The sequence below is a fragment of the Cnephaeus nilssonii genome (genome assembly GCF_951640355.1).
Source record: "Cnephaeus nilssonii genome assembly, chromosome: X".
Lineage (NCBI taxonomy): Eukaryota > Metazoa > Chordata > Mammalia > Chiroptera > Vespertilionidae > Cnephaeus > Cnephaeus nilssonii.
Window position 1 is genome coordinate 22,391,467 of NC_137071.1, and position 12,394 is coordinate 22,403,860.

Sequence of the window (12,394 nt, forward strand, 5' to 3'; positions counted from 1 at the left end):
CATGGAAATTTAATATTCAACCCAGGCTATATCATAAACCCCTTGCATTTAGTGGCCATTTAAGAAATATTTGACTAATTGATTGGTTGATTTTTTGTGAGTAAGTACTAAACTCTTCAGTAAATAACCCGAGATCTGGTTCTTTTGACAGAGCGTGTGCTGAGAAAAACATGATCCTACTTCTTAGGGTCTTCTGAGTGTGTGTGTGTGTGTGTGTGTGTGTGTGTGTGTGTGTGTACACACTTAAAGATTTTTGTCAATGCCATTTGTTGCTAAGCAAAAGATCAATAAAGAAATTGTTGAAACTCTTCTTTAAATGCTTAATACCCATATTCTCACACATGAATGTGCACATTAACCTCTTCTCTTGATAAGTAGGCACTGAGTGTACATCAATCTGCTGTAGATCCACTTTCAGAACTGAGGAAGAAGGGAAGCTTGCTGTGAAAGCTAAGGAAAGGTGTTGGTTTATTTTGAATCTTTTCTTCTGGCACCTCTTTAGTAGTTGTCTACTTCATGACCACTGTATCACAGTCTACCCAATTTTTTACTTCATCCTCCTCTCTTCACAGTATTCTGAGTGTCTCCATCAGTTTCCCAAAACTGTGCAGGGTAGGTAACATCAGCCACTTTAAAAAGCAACTCCATGGATGCAAAAGTGTTTAAAAAAAGGAAATTTACTTGGTGACAGAGAGTACTGAGGTCAAGATTATTATTTTTTGTTTGTTTATACTTCTAAAAATTGAGGTATAATTGACATATAACATTATATTAGTTTCAGATGTCCACCATAATGATTTGTATATATTACAAAATGTGGACAAGTCAAAAAACAAGTTTATAAAATTATGCAAAAATAATACTCAAATTGTTCTTTATCTTTTGTAATGAAGAAGAAAACAAATGCTATATTGTTTCATGGCAAATATAAGTGCTGCTTACCATCAAGTCAAAATTTCATCTGTTTTCAATTTCAAATTTCCAAATAGCTCTGGTAAAAATTTCTAAATGACTATGAATGTTCATAACATTTCTCAGACCGCATTTCATTCTCCTAAATTATCCAATCAAAGCAAATCAGTGCTTATTAATGCTAGCCATTCCTTGGAAATTTTACTTTTTCATAAATATTAATTTTAACCAAAGTAAAAGTAAATATGATCTGCTAGGGCCCCTAGGAGGATAAGATTTTATTTCACCCTTAACTCAGTAAATCCATTGCAAATAGAAGCAACATTGTGACCTAATATTACTAGTGAGCAGATTATACACTGTTGACTAGTCCACAAATCTCCATTTATTTAGCAGTAAATCAATGTAATCTACACTATAACCCATGCTATTGCTGCAGTCATAGTGAAGAATGAAAGGCCAGCTTTGTTCATTTTGCTAGGTGCCCTAATTAGAAGATGAAATATAGTGTTGGTCCAGTAAAATAATTAATGGAGAGCAAGTTTTAATTGCCCCATGATCAATTCTGAATATTTTATGCTTTAGAATTCTTTAAAGGACACAAAAGCTGCATAGTACTTTGAGACAAAACACTTATTCACTTAGATTCAACAGAAATGTTAGATTCAATTCAAGAAACTGTGCTCAAATATTGTGTAAATGTACCAATAAATAGTAGAAATCTTGTTTACAAAGAACTCATGGAATGGAATATTTTAAAAGTATACATAAAAAGACTCTAAAAAACAGTTTAATTGAATAAAGACTATGGAATAATTTCACATTGCTAATATAGATGATAATGGAAATACCTCTTTTGCCTCCTGATATCACCAAACTATTCATGAAGGAAAAGCTGGTATTTGAGGGATTTTTCAAACACTGACAAATCTTGACAGAGGTTAACAAAGGAACAATGTAGGAAGATTTTTAAATTTATCTTTATTGCTGAAAGTATTACAAATGTCCCCTTAGTTTCTCGTTTTTTTCCCCATTGACTGACTTCACCCGGCATCTGCCCCTCTCAAGCCTTCACCACACTATTGTCTGTGTCCATGGGCTATGCATATCTATATATATAAAATGCCCGTGGCCATAACACCATAATGACCAAACAACCGGTCACCAGGAGGTACATTGATGGGTCTCGCCATTGTGGCGGGTTTTGAGTCCCACCTCAAGTAGCGGATCTGGGATCCCATCTTGTGCAGCGGGTCTGGGGTCTTGTGCGATTTTGGCTCAGGCGGTGTGGCCCACAGGCTCTGATTTCAGCAAGGCTGGTGGCCAGTGGGTGGACGGGTACAGTATTCTTGGATTCAGACCCTTCCTTTGCATGACTTTGTATATTTCATTTTATTCCCTTCTGGCCTGATGTTTTTCTGTTGAGAAATCAGTCACTAGTCTGATGGGGGATCCTTTGTAGGTAACTTTCTTTCTCTCTCTGGCTGCTTTTAAGATTCTTTGTTGTTGGTGTTTGCCAATTTAATTATGATGTGCCTTGGCATCAGTCTTTGGGGTTCATTTTTTTGGGACTTTGTGAGCTTCTTGGATTTGTGTGAGTTTCTTCTTCCCTATATCAGGGAAGTTTTCTGTCATTATTTCTTCAAACAAGTTTTCTATTCCTTGCTCAGTTTCCTCTCCTCTGACACCCCTATTATGTGGATGTTGTTTCATTTTGTGTTGACCCAAAGTTCCCTTAGGCTGTCCTCCTGTTTTTTTGTTTGTTTGTTTGTTAGTTTTTTATAGATGCTGCTCTGCTTGGGTATTTTTTCCTAGCTTGTCTTCTAGCTCACTGATGCGGTCCTCTGCTTCTTCTAGTCTACTCTTGATGCTATCTATTGAGTTCTTTATAGCAGTGATGTCATTTTTCATTTCTTTTTGGTTCTTCATCATTTCCTCTTGGTACTTAAACATATTGTTGAATTTGTCTTCCATTCTTTTCATCCACCTTATGACCATTTCTCTGAATTCTTTCTCTGACAGGTTGCTTGCTTCCATTTTGTTTAGTTCCTTTTCTGGTGATACCTCCTTTTCTTTCATATGCAGGCTGTTTCTTTGTCTTCCCATGATCTCTCTTCTCCGGGTATCTGGTTATGTAGTTCTCTCTCTCCTTTCCCTAGGCATAATCTTACCTTTCCTTGAGAAGGTGCAGAGCTCCTCTGAGTCATCATATTCGTTCTGCCTTAGATCTGGTGTTCCTGGGTTCGCAGTTGGTCCTTATGACTTTTGTTTGTAGAGTCAAGGGATGTATAGGCTTCCAATAACAGTCACTCTTCCCTTCAAGATGGCACAGCCTCCATGATAGAGCCTGTCGCTCTGGGAGAGATTTCAGCAGCAGTGTAGGCTGCCTGGTCAGGGGAGCCTTTTCCAGCAGTCCCCAACAGTCCCTTGGAGTATAGCTGACCCTCACCCACAAATATACACTCCCTGTATATCCACACACACTCATTTAATTCTCTCACTCACACACTATCTTGCAGTCTGCCTTCCCGTAAGCAGCCATCTTCCCAGTCCCTCAATTTCAATTTTTTTCTGGTCCTTTCTTGTCATTTCTTTTCTCCCTCCTATATTTTAAAACATTTTCCTTCCCATATTCCTCTAATTCCTTATTCTGATTTTATTTATTACAGGTCTGCATCTATATATTCCATATCCCCCTTTCTTATTGTTTTTTTTTGTATGTGCTTTCTAATTATTTATTGATTTATTTTTATTTTCTCCTCATATGATTTTTATACTCTTTTTTCTATCTTTATTACTCTATTTTTTCTTTTATAATTCTCTCTTCTCTGGCTTTTTGCTTTTTTGGTACTGTAGGGGTCTTGTGTACATTTTTCTTTTGTTTATTCTGTTTTGTGTGTGTGTGTGTTTTTTAATTTCTTTATTGATTAAGGTATCACATATTTGTCCTCATCCCCCCATTTCCATCCCACACCCCTCCCCACACATTCCCCCACCCCCTATTGTCCTTAACTACTGGTTAAACTCATATGCTTGCACACAAGTCCTTTGGTTGATCTCTCCCCTTTACCCCCACTCTCCCCTACCCTCCCTCTGAGGCCCGACAGTCTGATCCATGCCTCCTTGTTTCTGGGTCTGTTCTTGTTCATCAGCCTATGTTGTTCATTATTTCCCCTAGATGAGTGAGATCATGTGCTATTAGAAATACACTTATAAGAACTGAAAATGAGACAAGCAATAATGGTTATGGTGACAGGCAAATGAATCAGTCTGTAGTGAGTTTCTTTCTGGGCCAACAGTTCTTTTAAGACCCAATTTCAATGTCCAACAGTTCCTTATGTGTACATGTCAGGACTGACATTTCAGTTCTGGATGGTGGACAAATGGTGGTAATGCAGGTCTGATTCTCTCTGATTTGGTCCTGGGCAACCTGCAGTGATGCACAGCTGCTAACTGCTAGTATGGGAAGGCCACATCAGCGTCTTCCATCTCTGGACTGCTTCTCTTCTGTCTTCATGGCTGGAGTAGTCCTGTCGATTCCTCTCTGTTGCTGGAATCCACATGGTCTCGGAGTTGTTTTCTGAAAATATACAAACATATTCTCGACCAAAAGTTAATAAAGGAATATTTTTTATAAATTTGACTTGGGATCCTATTGCATTTTTTGCCCAAATGATTTTCCTCAGGCTTGTTTTGACACCTTGTGTGTTTTTCATGGGTGTCTTGCTTTTAGCCTTACAATTGATTTTCTAAAGTATTAATTTTCTAGATGCAATTTACTTACAGGATATTTTTCCTTACATGATATTCTTCTACTATCCCCCACCCTTTTTTGATTTAAATATTAGGAGGCTTTAGAAAATTTTATAATGTAGTCTTGATGGCTTTTAAATTTTAATTTTTTCACTATAATATTACTGTTTTAGGTTCATTACTTGGTGCACAATTTTATCATGAGATGAAGTACCAATAAAAATTTTAATTAACACTTTAGGAACACCTTTTGGTCCAGTACAATTAATTTTTCTAGCATATTAACTTGTTTCAACTAGCCAATTTAAATTTGCCTGAAAACTTGACTACTATTTTACTGTCAAATTTATTACTCTAACAACAATCTTATTTTACCCTGTAAATTTTTGTGGAAGGGATTATTTACCTTCTTTTTTTTTAATTTCTTTATTGATTAAGGTGTCACATATTTGTCCTCATCCCCCCATTCCCATCCCACACCCCTCCCCATGGATGCCCCAACCCTCTGTTGAACTTAAGCATTGGTTAGGCTCATATGCATGCACACAAGACCTTTGGTTGATCTCTACCCCCTCCCCCCACCCTCCCCTATCCTCCCTCTGAGGCCCGATAGTCCGATCGATGCCTCCTTGTTTCTGGTTCTGTTGTTGTTCATCAGTCTATGTTGTTCATCATTTCCCCTAGATGAGCGAAATCATGTGTCACTAGAGATATACATATAAGAATTGAATGTGCGACGAGCAATAATAGTTATGCTGACAGGCAAATGAATCAGTCTGTACTGAGTTTCCTTCTGGACCAACAGTTCTTTTGAGACCCAATATCAATGTCCACCAGTTCCTTATGAGTACATGTCGGCACTGACCCCTCAGCTCTGGATGGTGGACAAATGGTGGTAATGCAGGTCCGACTCCTTCTGGTTTGGTCTCGGCCGGATCCAGGGGCACGGCTTCACCCGGATCCAGGGGCCCACGGCCTCACCCGGACCCGGGATCCAGCCTCACCCGGATCTAGGGGCACACGGCCTCGCCCAGACCCAGGATTCAGCTTCATCCGGACCCAGGGGCGAATGGCCTCACCCGGACCCAGGGGCGCGTGGCCTCTCCCAGACCCAGGGTTGCGTGGCCTCACCCGGATCCAGGGGCCCACGGCCTCACCTGGACCCGGGGCCAGGCTCACCCGGATCCAGGGGCCCACGGCCTCCTCCGGACCCGGGGCCAGGCTCACCCGGATCCAGGGGCCCACGGCCTCACCCGGACCCGGAGCCAGGCTCACCCGGATCCAGGGGCCCACGGCCTCACCCGGACCCGGGGCCAGGCTCACCCGGATCCAGGGGCCCACGGCCTCACCCGGACCCGGGGCCAGGCTCACCCGGATCCAGGGGCCCACGGCCTCACCCGCACCCGGAGACAGGCTCACCCGGATCCAGGGGCCCACAGCCTCACCCGGACCCGGGACCCAGGCTCACCCGGATCCAGGGGCCCACGGCCTCACCCGGACCCGGGACCCAGGCTCACCCGGATCCAGGGGAACACGGCCTCACCCGGACCCGGGACCCAGGCTCACCCGGATCCAGGGGCCCACGGCCTCACCCGGACCCGGGACCCAGGCTCACCCGGATCCAGGGGCCCACGGCCTCACCCGGACCCGGGACCCAGGCTCACCCGGATCCAGGGGCCCACGGCCTCACCCGGACCCGGGACCCAGGCTCACCCGGATCCAGGGGCCCACGGCCTCACCCGGACCCGGGACCCAGGCTCACCCGGATCCAGGGGCCCACGGCCTCACCCGGACCCGGGACCCAGGCTCACCCGGATCCAGGGGCCCACGGCCTCACCCGGACCCGGGACCCAGGCTCACCCGGATCCAGGGGCCCACGGCCTCACCCGCACCCGGGGCCAGGCTCACCCGGATTAGGGGCCCACGGCCTCACCCGCACCCGGGACTATTTGCCTTCTTGAATAAGTCCTGAGCATTCCTGGTGGTAGGCTGGATTTAGATATCATAAACCCACTTCACCACACCATGGGTACAAGACAACTCAAACAATTCTTGTTGGAATGAGAGGGCAGCTGCTGTCGGCCAAGTCTCTGTCGGTCACCTGGGTCCTAATCTGAGCTGGGCATGGGAAACACGAAGCAGCCATGGGGGCAGGAGACCTCCCTCAGAAGGGGCTAGGGTTTAGGCCCCTGCAATGTTGGGAAGGTGAGGGTCTGTGCCCCACCTCTGTTTATCCCCAAATTCTCTCCTGATGGCCCCTCTGCGACTGTGCCTGTCTTAGGTTGTTCCTTCCTTGAGGAATCTTACCCGTCTCTGGCTAACCAGCAATCCTCCGGGGCCAAGCAGGGTGATGTGAGGTTCAGTTTTGTCTCCTTGCTAGCCTATGCCCCTGTGGCCTCCATGCCCAGCACCTGCCTAGGGATCCCCTCGCCTGCTGGTGGGGCCCCAGCACTAATCACATATCATGTGGAACCCGGGTTTCTTCTCCAGGGAGGGCTCAGTTCGCCCCACTGGGTGAGAGAAAGATCCATGGCACCAGTCATCACGAGACTTCAACCTCAACATGAACAGAGAGCTCATGCAACAGCTGTGAGCAGTTGAATTGTGAGAAGAGGGTCTCTCTTGGCCTAAAGGGTAAGAGGGACCAATATAGAATGCTCAGGTCCTTCCCAGGAGGCCCTCTACACAATGAAAATGATTAAATCCTTACATGTCCTTTTTAAATTGCTGCCAGACATTCAAAGAATTAGTTTGTAAGTTTGCTTGGGATAATTGTATATTATGCTGTTGTAATTCTAAAGCATCAAGAGATGTGTTACGTTTGTCTCCAAGTGCCAAACAGATGTGTTTTTTGGTTGTTGTTGTTGTTTTTTTTTGTTTTGTTTTGTTTTTGTTTTTGTTTTGTTTTTTTATACCCAAGGGTGCGAGGAACTATTATAAGTACTGGGGGTGATCCAAATCTGGGAAAAATTTTAATGACAGTGTAGAATAATATCATGTAAGGATATTCTTTGTTCTAGTCCATGGCAATTCCCATTCAAATTGGCTGTTCATTTCTTTTTATATAGACAAGGTCTTAGTTACATTTTCTGCACCACTACCGGGGGCAAGTAGTAATAGTAGTGACACCCTTTCTCTAGTGTCCACACAAGCCAGAAACCTCTCTTTAATTGTACACCCAAAGGGGCATTGTTTTGATTTTGTGTCATACAAAAGGGAAGCTGGGTGGAGACCCCTCTTTATTTATACTTTCTTGCCCCACCCATGGATCTCCTGGATGACCAAGGTGTTTGGTATTATTGGTAACTACATTAGTCAGGGGATCAGCCCACATAAGGAGTCTTATCCATGAAGGGTCAGGAGCATAAGTCCAAAACACTTACCCTCTTGTCCCAGGTAAAATTACCGTACATCTGATGATTTCTAGCGTGGCCAGAAAGGCATTCTCAGGCATTCTTGGGTTTCTGGTTACCTCACAATTTCTTCCCTGAGGTTTGATATTCCGATTGATATTTCTCTGTTTCTGAATCTATTTTTTTCCCATCAGTTTATGTTGTTCATTATATTCCACAAATGAGTGAGATCATGTGATATTTATCTTTCTCTGCCTGGCTTATTTCACTAAGCATAATGTTCTCCATCTCCATCCATATTGTTGCAAATGGTAAGAGCTCCTTCATTTTTACCGCAGCATAGTATTCCATTGTGAAGATGTACCACAGTTTTTTAATCCACTCATCTGCTGATGGGCACTTAGAATGTTTCCAAATCTTAGCTATGGTGAATTGTGCTGCTATGAACATAGGGGTGCATATATCCTTTCTGATGGATGTTTCTAATTTCTTGGGATATATTCCTAGAAGTGGGATCACTGTGTCAAATGGGAGTTCTATTTTAATTTTTTTAAGGAAACTCCATACTGTTCTCCACAGTGGCTGCACCAGTCTGCATTCCCACCAGCAGTGCACGAGGGTTCCTTTTTCTCCACATCCTCACCAGCACTTGTCATTTGTTGACTTGTTGACAATGGCCATTCTGACAGGTGTGAGATGGTACTGCATTGTTGTTTTGATTTGCATCTCTCTAATGATTAGTGATTTAGAGCAGGTTTTCATATGTCTCTTGGCCTTCCTTCTGTCTTCTTTCAAAAAGTGTCTATTTAGATCAGTTGCCCATTTTTTGATTGGGTTGTTTATCTTCTTTTTGTTAAGCTGCATGAGTTCCCTGTATATTTTGTAGATTAAACCCTTATCGTTGACATCATTGGCAAATATGTTCTCCCATGCAGTGGGCTTTCTTGTTGTTTTATTGATGGTTTCCGTTGCTGTGCAAAAGCTTTTTATTTTGATGTAGTCCCACTTGTTTATTTTCTCTTTAGCTTCCTTTGCCCTAGGAGCAGTATCAGTGAAGAAGTTCTTTTGGCATATGTGAGAGATTTTTTTGCCTGTAGATTCCACTAGTATTTTTATGGTTTCCTGTATTATGTTTAAGTCCTTGATCCATTTTGAGTTTATTTTTGTGTATGGTGTAAGTTGGTGGTCTAGTTTCATTTTTTTGCATGTATCTGTCCAATTTTCCCAACACCATTTATTGAAGAGACTGTCTTGACTCCATTGTATGTTCATGCCTCCTTTGTCAAATATTAATTGAGCATAGTGATTTGGATTGATTTCTTGGTTCTCTATTCTATTCCATTGATCTATATGTCTGTTCTTGGGCCAATTCCAGGCCGTTTTGAGAACAGTGGCTTTGTAATATAGTTGAAATCTGGTATTGAGATCCCTCCTACTTTGTTCTTCTTTCTCAGGATTGCTGTAGGTATTCGGGGTCGTTTTTAATTCCAGATGAATTTTTGGAAAGTTCGTTCTAGGTCTGTGAAGTATGCCATTGGTATTTTAATGGGAAGTGCATTGAAATTATAGATTGCTTTGGGTAGTATGGACATTTTGATGATGTTGATTCTACCAATCCATGAACATGGTATGTTCTTCCATCTGTTTAAGTCTTCCTCTATCTCTGTTTTCAGTGTTGTGTAGTTTTCCACGTATAGGTCTTTTACCTCCTTAGTTAAGTTTATTCCTAGGTATCTTAATTTTTATGGTGTGATGGTAAACGGGATTGCTTTTTTAGTCTCTCTTTCTGTAAGTTCATTATTGGTGTATAGAAATGCCATAGATTTCTTAGCTTTTGTTTTATATCCTGCTACTCTGCCAAATTCATTTATTAAGTCTAATAATTTTTTGATGGAGTCTTTCGGGTTTTCTATGTACAGTATCATGTCATCTGCGAATAAGGACAGTTTTACTACTTCTTTTCCAAGTTGGATGCCTTTTATTTCTTCTACTTGTCTGATTGAGAGTTTTTATTAAGAAAGGGTGTTGGATTTTGTCAAATGCTTTTTCTGCATCAATTGATATGACTATATGGTTTTTATCTCTCAATTTGTTTATGTGATGTATCACATTTATTGATTTGCGAATATTGTACCATCCCTGCATCCCCAGGATAAATCCTACTTGTTCGTGGTGTATGATCTTTCTGATGTACTGCTGGATTCGATTTGCTAGAATTTTGTTGAGGATTTTGGCATCTATGTTCATGAGGAATATTGGCCTGTAATTCTCTTTCATTGTGTTATCTTTATCTGGTTTTGGTATTAGGGTGATGCTGGCTTCATAGAAGGATCTTGGAAGTATTCCTTCTTCTTGAATTTTCTGGAATAGTCTGAGGAGGATAGGTTTTAGCTCTTCCTTGAATGTTTTGTAAAACTCCCCTGTGAAGCTGTCTGGCGCCTGGCTTTTGTTTGCTGGAAGCTTTTTGATGACTGCTTCAATTTCATCCATAGTTATCAGCCTATTGAGATTTTTAGCCTCTTCCTGAGTAACTTTTGGAAGGATGTGTTTTTCTAGGATGGTGTCCATTTCCTCCAGGTTGTCTAGTTTGTTGGAATAGAGTTGTTCATAGTATTTTTTGACAATCCTTTGTATTTCTGTGGGTTCTGTGGTTATTTCACCTCTTTCCTTTCTGATTTTGTTTATTTGGGTCCTCTCTCTTTGCTTCTTGGTGAGGCTGGCTAGAGGTTCATCAATCTTGTTTATCCTTTCAAAGAACCAGCTCTTGGTTTTGTTGATCTTGTGTATTGCTTTTTGGTCTCTATGTAATTCATTTCTGCTCTGATCTTTATTATTTCCTTTCTTCTGCTCACTGTGGGCTTTTCTTTTTGCTCCCTTTCTAATTCTTTGAGTTGTTGAGTGAGATGATCCATTACCATTTTTTCTTGTTGTTTGAGGTAGGCCTGTAGAGCTATACACTTCCTTCTCAGGACTGCTTTCATTGTGTCCCATAGGATTTGCAATGTTGTGTTTTTATTGTCATTAGTCTCCAGGATGTTTTAAATTTCTTCTTTGATCTCTTTGGTAACCCAATCATTGTTTTGTAGCATGCTATTCAGTTTCCAAGTGTTTCAATTTTTTGGAATGTTTTTATTGTAGTTTATTTCTAATATTATGCCATTGTGGTCTAAGAAAATGCTTGATATGATTTCAATCTTTTTGAATTTGGGGAGACTTTGCTTGTTACACAATATGTGGTCTATTTTTGAGAATGTCCCATGTGCACTTGAGAAGAACATATATTCCATGGCTTTTTGGTGAAATACTCTGAAGATGTCAGTTAGGTCCATCTGATCTAGTGTGTCATTTAGAATTGCTGTTTCTTTGCTGATTTTTTGTCCAGAAGATTTATCCATTGATGTCAGTGGTGTATTAAAGTCCCCTACTATTATTGTATTGATGTCATTCTCTCCCTTATATCTTCCAGGAGATTTTTTACATATTTGGGTGCTCCTGCATTGGGTCCATATACGTTTACCAGAGTTATATCTTCTTCCTGGATGGATCCCTTTAGTTTTATGTAGTGGCCTTCCTTATCTCTTATTATGGCCTTTTCTTTGAGGTCTATTTTATCTGATATAAATATCGCAACCCCAGCTTTTTTCTCATTTCCATTTGCCTGAAAAATGTTTTTCCATCCCTTCACCCTCAGTTTGTGTGAATCTTTTGCTCTAAGGTGGGTCTCTTCTAGACAGCCAATATATGGGTCATGTTTTCTTATCCATTCAGCTACCCTATGTCTTTTGATTGGTGCATTTAATCCATTAATGTTTAATGTTATTATTGATAAGTATCTGTTTGTTGACATATTTTTCTTTAGTGTTTGTGTTTCTTCTTGCCTTTTTTACAGCAGTCCCTTTAGCATTTCTTGCATTGCTGGCTTGGTAGTGATGAACTCTCTTAGCCCTTTTTTGTCTGTGAAGCTTCTGATTCCACCTTCAATTTTGAATGATAGCCTTGCTGGGTATAGTATTCTTGGATTCAGTCCCTTGTTTTGCATCACTTTGTATATTTCATTCCATTCCCTTCTGGCCTGGTGTGTTTCTGTTGAGAAATCAGTTGATATTCTGATAGGAGATCCCTTGTAGGTAACTTTCTGTCTCTCTCTGGCAGCCTTTAAGATTCTTGCTTTGTCATTGGTGTTTGTCAATTTAATTATGATGTGTCTTGGTGTCGGTCTTTTGGGGTTCAACTTGTTTGGGACTCTGTGTACTTCTTGGACTTGGATAGTTTTTTTCTTTCCAATATCAGGGAAGTTTTCTGTCATTATTTCTTCTAACAGGTTTTCTATTCCTTGCTTATCTTCCTCTCCTTATTTTATCCCTATTATTCGAAGG